General features: G+C 45.8%; 1 pseudogene; it reads left to right on the top strand.

Moving 5' to 3' along the window:
• The first annotated feature begins 275 nt into the window (after window positions 1–275).
• On the top strand, window positions 276–493 carry LOC148016553 (signal recognition particle RNA; annotated as a pseudogene).
• Window positions 494–8423: the final 7930 nt, after the last annotated feature.

The raw sequence follows: 8423 nt of genomic DNA, 5'->3' as shown, positions 1-8423 counted from the left end.
GCCAAGGAAAATCTCTATCGAGGATCAGGAACAAAAGCTAGAGGTTAAGTATCATGAATTCTCTATCAATAGTGGACTTGTCTACTATGGGACGAGAGTATGTATACCAGCAAGCCAGTCACTTAAGTAGAAGATATTGTGGGAAGCTCATGATTCCCCTTTCTCAGGACATCCTGGCTATGCCAAGACTCTCATTACAGTTAGGACTCTCAAGACATCCTGGTACGGTTTACATTGCGGCAGCCGACAGGGAATGTACGGTTGGGCGGATGTCGACGGCTGGTATGTTGTACTGGGACGCGAGGCCGTTCTTGGATGCGGCCCTTCGCAGCGGCGCCTGTCTCCAAGTCTCGAGTGGACGAGATCGTAGCCGCCCGGAGGGAACTGGCATCTCTCCGTCCTTGAAGGAGGGGGGACCGCGTGAGGCCGGAAACGGAGCAACGCTACCCCTCGCTCTAGACGGTGGAGGGATAACGCCACCTTTGTCTGCGGGCCAACCTTCGGCCTCCTCTCAGTCCCCGGCGACAAACCCTTGTATAGATTTGTCACCCTATTGTGATGACGTTGTATCCACTCTTGATTGTTCAATGCAAGTTCTATTGTCAGTGGATAGAGTGTTGCAAGCAACTGTTGATGGCAACAGTTGCTTTGGTTTTTCAGAGCACACGGGCGCATCTGAGGGTTCACCGCTATTAGGAGAGACATCAATGGGTTCATTGGTGGATGGACTTGATGCTTTATTCCCCAGCTCTTCATCGCTCTTGGTCTCAATGCTCTTGGGGTCCACAACCACCTGCAACTGTTGTTGTTTTCATTGTTTCCTCCTCTTTTTCTTGGTCAGTGTAGGTGCATCTAATGGCTCAGGACCTTGGGCCAGGCCGACCGCGCTGATGTGCTTGGTTGGGCCTCAGCATTTCCCTTCTCTAGTGTGTCCTTATGGGACATGACCATGGCCTACTGAGTAGTCTTGCTAGGTTGTGAGAGCACAACTGACTTCCTTTTTGGAGAGCCTAGCTCTTCAGCCAGCTCCCTTGTGTGTAACTCCTCCAGCCTAGTCTTTAGGCACTTTGGAAGTGCTGGGGTTGTTGAGGAAATTGGTTGTGACACCTCCTCCACAGGTAAACCACTAAGGACACATTTTGCAAGGGGTGTTGTCACGGCCAAAGATTGTGACTGCTGTGGTCCATGATTGGAAGTAGTGGTGGCTAGTTCAGTGGACTGGCTACCATTGGTAGACTGCGGTGTCAAGTCCTGAGGTAGATTAGAAGTGGTCGTGCCTTTTGATGCCCTTAGAGCATTCACTTGCGTAGATCGAGATCTAGCCACGGTGGATTGCACAAGCACATCCTTAGGTTGAGAGCTAAGGGTGGTGTCGTGTCCTGCCTCTTGGACATTTGGAAGCTTTGATGTAGGTCGAGATTGGGATTGAGTAGCCGCACCTGACGAGTGTTGTGCTTCCTGTGTCCATGTAGGGGAAGAGGGTGTAGGAGACTTAGGACTCCTAAGTGGCTTTGACACTAGCTTGGAGATTTGCTCGTGGCTGTTAGATGATTGTGCTATTTGCTTTGTTGAGCATTTAACCTTGCCCTGAGCAATGTTGTGCCTATGATGCTTGCTATCCTCTTGGGGAATCAAAAGCTCCTTGGGCACTAGCGGCTTCTGCATATCCTCAACGATTACATCTGGCATATTCTTGTCAAGCACGTAGGCCGAGGATCTACCCTTCGATTGGTCCCGTTTGGTTTCTTGATTTCAACCATGAGGGGCTCAGTCACTCCACTGTTGTTGACTCGAGACTTGGTTTTTCGCTTAGATCTCCTCCTACGCTTCTTTGCTCTTGATACGATCTGGCCTTTAGTCGACCACGAAGGTTTAGCAAGGGGTTTTGGCACCCAAATCCATCGGTTGCCTGTATAGTACCCTTGAGCCCGAAGCCACGCCTTGGATATCCATCGTGGCGTTGTGCTAGCTCTCCATCGATGCTTGCGTCTATAAGGCTTGGGCTTCTTTTGGGGTCTTCTACGATATTTGTAAGTCCAAAGCCTGTCCTTGGCATTGTCTCTTGACCTTCTTGGTTCAGGCATGGCCTCACTCACTGGCTCTCGTTGTTCGACCTGTGCTTGTATTAACTCTTCCAACAAGTCCTTGCTCTCGTTAATGGGCTTGACTGTTACGTCAGCACCTTCCTTGCCTTTCCCTTGAGGTTTGCTGAGGTCACCCTTGCTAAAGGTCGTGACTATCCTCACACCCGATAGTGTCAAGTGTATCCTCTGAGCTACGTAGTCCGCCTCACACTTGGTAGCCTTTTTGAAGGGCCTTCCTAGGAGGATTTCCTTTCCACCATTCTTGCTATTGGGAGGAACATAGAGCAGAAATGGCAAGCTTTCTGTTTCAATTGTTACAAGGATTCTGCACTTCCCTAGAAGTGCTTGTGGGTGTTCCCCGTAAGGATTAAGAGTTGCATTCGTCGGTGTGAGCTCTGGTTGGCCTAGTAGAGTCCATGATTCATAGGTCAAGATATTAAAATCTGCTCCTTCATCAATTAGAGCATCAATAGTATGCTCTCTTTTCGCGGTGAGTTTGACCCTAAGATAAGCAGGTGGTACTATGTCTTCATCTTCCGGGTCTTGGCTTGTAAATTTAAGCCTTCTGATAGATGCCCTTGAGTTCTCAACTGCACGACCAGATGTGGATTCTCCACTACTGTCTTGGATCGTCAATGCAGTGCTATTCAAGGTACATCTCTCGTCAAGAGTGTCGTGTCTAGTCATCCTTGCATTTGTAGCTTGCTGAAGTTGCATTTTGCTCTGACTAGACACGGTTTGAACACAATGTCTTTGTGTTCTCATGGTGTGGCCTTTTTGCCCTTGATGGCTAGATTGGCCCATTGATGTTCTAGGGTCTCTGTTTCTCTCTATTCGGGTATGGGCTTTTGGTTGCTCTATTGCAAGTGAGACTCCATGCTCTATTGCCGGGGTTCGGGGAGGCAGTCTCTCCCGGCCCGCAGGGCGGTTACGGTAAACACCATGCGCAATTTGGAGGACCGTTTATAGCCAAATTTTGAACTACTTGCTCTAAGTTTCAGCCCAGTGATCGATCTATGATTTGGTTTCGGCTCTGTATGGTTTCTCGGTTAATTTCACTGTCTTCAGGTTAAAATTTGAGAAAATCTAAATTCGGCCCAACAGGTCCGAATTACAGGGGCCGAATGCCCGATTCTGACCGTCCGAGGGCCGAGTAGGAAGGGCCGAATGTGACTGGTCCAAATGTCAAATTCGGCCAGTCTGAATGTAGATGTCTGAGGGCCGAGTCGGCCGGGCCGAGTGGGTCGTTCGGACATATCTCTAGATCAAAGCTATGGATGGAGCGGAAGAGCTAGAATAGCCAATAAACTCCAAAATGCAAATCGGCAAGTAAATCAAATCCTCTTTCCCTGTTTTGACAATAGAAACCCTAATGCTGATTTTCTTTGTTTTTCTTTGTTTTCTCCTACTCTAATGCATCCAAATCACAAAGTAAATACCTACACTACTCCATCTCACAACATAAACCTCAAACAAAACAAAAAACCTACTTGCCAAGGAGATCAAATACCATCTTCAACCCCCTCACTTTCTACCTATCTCAAGCACCGGTTCGGGGAAACCCTTACTTTGATGCTTGATTCGAAGCGCTCAAGCACTCAAGGCTTGAATCCGTTGGTCCCGGCAACGGAACCAAAATGTGGGAGCTTTCACTCAACCGCCAAGACCCACGGACCACTTATTGTTTCAAGCGTTCCAAGCCGAGCACTAATGGCTACCTCTCACATAGCCGACGTGCCCTCCATATCTACGAGTGTAGTGAGCTTACCTCCATGCCGTTCGAGTTAGCTCCTCTCCCCCGCACTCCGGTAGCTCCACGATCCAAGTGCAAGCTTCAAGCAAGCTCGATCCTCCCACTCCAAGCTCCAAGCTCCATCACCGCGAGCAAGGTAAGAGAAGAGAAGAGAAGAGAAGAAGAGAGGAGAAGATGGAGAGCTTCTCCTCCTCGGTCCCTCACCCTCACACACTCACTCCCTCACACTCTCACACGCCCTCTCTCAAGCACAAGCTCAAGCAAGCAAGAAGAAGAATAAGAAGAAGAAGAGGAGAGCTACTTTGGGCCACACACAAGAATGAGCTTCTCATTCACTTTTCAACTTTATATACAAAACCCTAAATCCCTTTTGGGCGATCATCCCCTTTTCCCCTTTTTACATGGCCGGTCATAGCCTAGGCCCTTTTTCCCATTGTCCTTCCATCTTCCTAGCTTCCTGTCCACCGCGCGTCTACATTTACAACTTGCACGGGTGAGACCCTGATGCTCTTTTACAAGATTTCAGGGTGCGCCTTTTTATTTTAAAATGTGCCTTTCCCCTTTTGCCTTTGCCTTGGACTTTTCAAGGTTGCCCTTGAGCTTTTGGCCTTTTCTCCTCTTCTTTCTTCAGTCAGGCTACCTTTTTTCCGCCTTTGCCCTACATCTTTTCCATTTCCTTTTGCTTTCTTCGTGTTGGGGCTAACAGTGTCATTGTATTTGATCAAGAGATTGTGGCTCACAATTGAAGTGGGGTGTGTGTATGACCATAAGAAGATGAGAATATTGAGTACATAGAGAGAGTGTAAGATAAGGACTAGGTAGAGGATGGGCCATGGTCAGGGCCATGGTCAGTCCTGCGGTTGGGTAGTCCCGGTTAGCCGGGAACTTTTCTCAAAATCTCGAAGAACAGCGGGATGATCGTCAAAGGAAACGAATAACGAAAGCGATGACCTAAAGTTATGTCTTAACCGATTTACGTTGTTTTAGGGGAACAGAATGGGACTTTGCCTTATGGCAGAGAGGTTGAGCTTTGCATCCCTCTCGTTTCCCATTCTCCTTGAACCAAGTGCAGCGTGAATTGGCTTCGGACCTGGCGTTTCTGCGTAAAGTAGTTTTCTTGGGTCCGACGCTAGTTGCTGTTAAGTAATGACTAATCGGAAAAACCCTAATTCCGGTGGATCCTAAGTGGGAATGACCTGGATAATTCCGCTACGTGGCAGACATGGAAAGACCTAGATCGCAAATCCCGTAACATTCCATGGGAGTGCTAGGCGGAGCTTTCTAGACATCGTTTCTGATGGACTGCTAAGACGTGTCCTGGATGATACTAGTGGACATGTTACAGTTGGTATCAGAGCCAACCAATAACGGAATTGTTTTTATAAAATCTCAATAAAATGAAGAAAAGAAATTGTTGTTGTCCAAACATTTCCTTACCTTCAATGCTGTCTTGTAGAATTACGAAGCGTGGAACAAGTTTTTGGTATTTCGAGTCATGTTTATGACTGCAATGCATTCTCCGCTTTATAGACAAAGAATTGGGATGATGAACATCCTAGAGCAGATTTATAATCCATCACCTTTATACATAGAACGAAGATGCTTCAGGAATCTATTATATAGCTGCCCACCGGTTTGCTTATCTACAGACCAACCTAAAAAGGATCAAGTGGTTGGAAGACTTGAAAGTCGTAAAGCTATTCATTTTTGTGGAAGCTCACGTAAATTCGACTTTACATATTCGAGGTCGGAGGGTTGAAATGAACTCATATGTATATGAGGAAGTAACCCATGTAATCCCCGCCGACAGGATTAAAGTGTTGGGCCGCCATGAGAAGTATGGATTCCAATGGAAAGGACATCCTGAACTTCCAATGACATATTGATTCCTGAAGATCCATGACCCAAAACCCTACTATTACACAGTTCTTGTAGATAAATGCAATACAACGTTGTTCTCCCCAAACTAAATGTAACAATTGACTTATCATCGCAGGAAACATTGTATTCGAAAGGGCTATGCCCATGTAAATACAAATAAAGACTTCTTTTTATCAATGTCTGGCTGTGTATAAGAGTTGATAAAAAGTTAAGTAGCTACATTGTTTACGAGATAGCCGAATTAAAGATGTCATATAAGCTAACGTCGATTATCGTATAATAACATTAAGAAAACCTTTATTCAGGCACAACCCCAGGTACAGGTTCCAAATTCGCCTCCTACATCAAGTACTGCTGTGATCTAGGAGAAGAAGTTCCTCCTCAAGCAGATTAAGCCACCCGAGTTTGACGGGAGAGGTAGATTCGTCCAAGTTAATGCTGAAATTTGGATTGAATCCATGGAGGATTACTTCGAAGCAGCCAGTACTGCACCCGCCAATCAAGCAATGCTCGCTAAGTTAAAACTCACCGGCGAAGCCAGACTTTGGTGGAAGCAATGGTGCAGGGATCAAGGGATCACAGAAGGATCCGTTACCTGGGAAAAGCTGAAGAAAGCCATGCAGGGAAGATACTTACCACCTGCATATCGCACGCAGAAAATGAATGAGTTCTACGAGCTAAAACAACTAGGACTCACTCTTGACGCATACTACTCTAAATTCGTCTCACTTTTAAAGTATGCGCCACAGATGGACATGACACAGCAGGTGTCCAAATTTTGTGCGGGTTTAAATCCACTAGTAAATACCCATCTCGAATCTATGCATCCATCAGATCTTCAGGATGCACTCATTCGAGTGGCGCCTATAATTCAGGAGGTGCAAGCTAGACCAAGGGGTAACAAAACTTGGTCTTATAATGACCCGAACAGAGGAACATTCAGACCTCAAATGAAGACAGTTCAAGGTCAAAATCAGGGACTAAGAAAGAAAGCTAGGACGAATAACGTCAACAACTTTGTTCCTACTTAAAGTAATGGCCAAAACCTCCGTTGTTTCCATTGCAACGAACCCAGTCACTTCAAGAGGCAATGTCCCAAGCTCGACGGAGTACATCGCCAAGCGCCTTTCCAAGGAATAGGCCATGGTCAAGAAGCCGCTACCTGAGGAAGAGGAAGAACCGCCTGCATTGCCAATAGGAAAATGTGCGAAGAAGAAAAAGAAGAAGATCCGACCATGGAAGCAGAGTTCGAAAGAGCGACAATCCACGCCGTTTTGCACAAGAAAGGGCCAAATCGCCAGTTCTCGGTGATTCAGACACCGTCGAACTATCAAGGTAAAGGTTTCAAAACCTTGATTGATTGTGGCAGTACACATTCCTTTATCTCACCAGCATATGCAAAAAGATTAGGAATAGCCACAGTAGAAGCCCCTACCCTGCTTGTGGAATTGGCAAATGGTCGTGAAGTAACTTGTACCAGGCAAACTGCTAAGGTGGAATTCTTTCTGGGAGGAAAGAAGAATTCAGTTAAATTCAGAGTCATGAATTTAGGTATCCATGAGTGTCTACTCAGAATGGATTGGCTTAAGCCCAACCAACGATCCCCACATTCACTGTGGAAAGGGTCAAGTTTCCTTTCGAAATTCTGAAAGGGAATTTGTCACAACTCAAGGTGAGGCAGGAGTGCCAAGAATCCAATTGGCCAAAATATCTTAGATCATAAAAGGAGTCAGAAAAGGATTACCTGTTTACTTGATCAAACTCAACAAGTTAGATCAAAAGCAAGAGTCTCATGAAGGACCTTCTTGGCTAAAGGAATATGCGGACGTATTCCCTGAAGAGTTGACCGAACTTCCGCCTCAAAGAGAAGTAGATCATGAGATTAGATTAGTACCTGGAGCTGCGCCAATTGCCAAGAGACCTTATAGAATGTCCATACCAGAAGCAATTGAGCTAAAGGAACAACTCAAGAAACTCTTAGATCAGGGCTACATCCGGCCTAGCAATTCACCGTGGGGAGCTCCAGTACTATTCCAGAAAAAGAAAGATGGGACACTCTGACTATGTATTGATTACCGAGGGTTGAATCAATCAACAGTCAAGAACAAGTATCCTATTCCTAGAATAGATGAGCTTCTTGATCGTCTTCAGGGTGCAAAGATATTCTCCAAGATTGATCTCAGGTCAGGTTACTATCAGATAAGGATCAAGGAAGAAGATATCCCAAAGACGGCCTTCAATAGAAGATATGGGCACTTTGAGTTCCTGGTTATGTCATTCGGGCTTACGAATGCACCTGCTACCTTCAATAGATTAATGTAGGACATCTTTAGGCCATATCTTGATGATTTCGTGCTTGTCTTCTTCGATGACACTTTAGTCTATTCTAAACAGGAAGAAGATCATGAACCTCAACTGCGGATTGTCCTTGAGACAATGAGGTCACATAAGTTGTATGCAAAAATGAAAAAATGTGCATTCTTCAAGCGTCAGATTGAATATCTGGGATTCATAGTATCATCAGAAGGAATATCAGTAGACCCAGCCAAGGTTAGAGATGTGTTTGAATGGCCAATACCAGTATCCGTCAAAGAGATACGTAGCTTTCTTGGATTGACAGGATGGTATAGGGTCTTCCTAAAAAACTATGCTTTGATTGCAGCACCTCTGACGGATTTACTGAAGAAGCAGACTTCTATTGCATG

Source organism: Lygodium microphyllum, chromosome 23 (genome assembly GCF_053477565.2).
Source record: "Lygodium microphyllum isolate KBCC chromosome 23, Lygodium_microphyllum_v1.1.10, whole genome shotgun sequence".
NCBI classification, from domain to species: domain Eukaryota; kingdom Viridiplantae; phylum Streptophyta; class Polypodiopsida; order Schizaeales; family Lygodiaceae; genus Lygodium; species Lygodium microphyllum.
The sequence above is the reverse complement of the archived record's forward strand: the minus strand, read 5'-3'. Positions and strand labels throughout refer to the sequence as shown.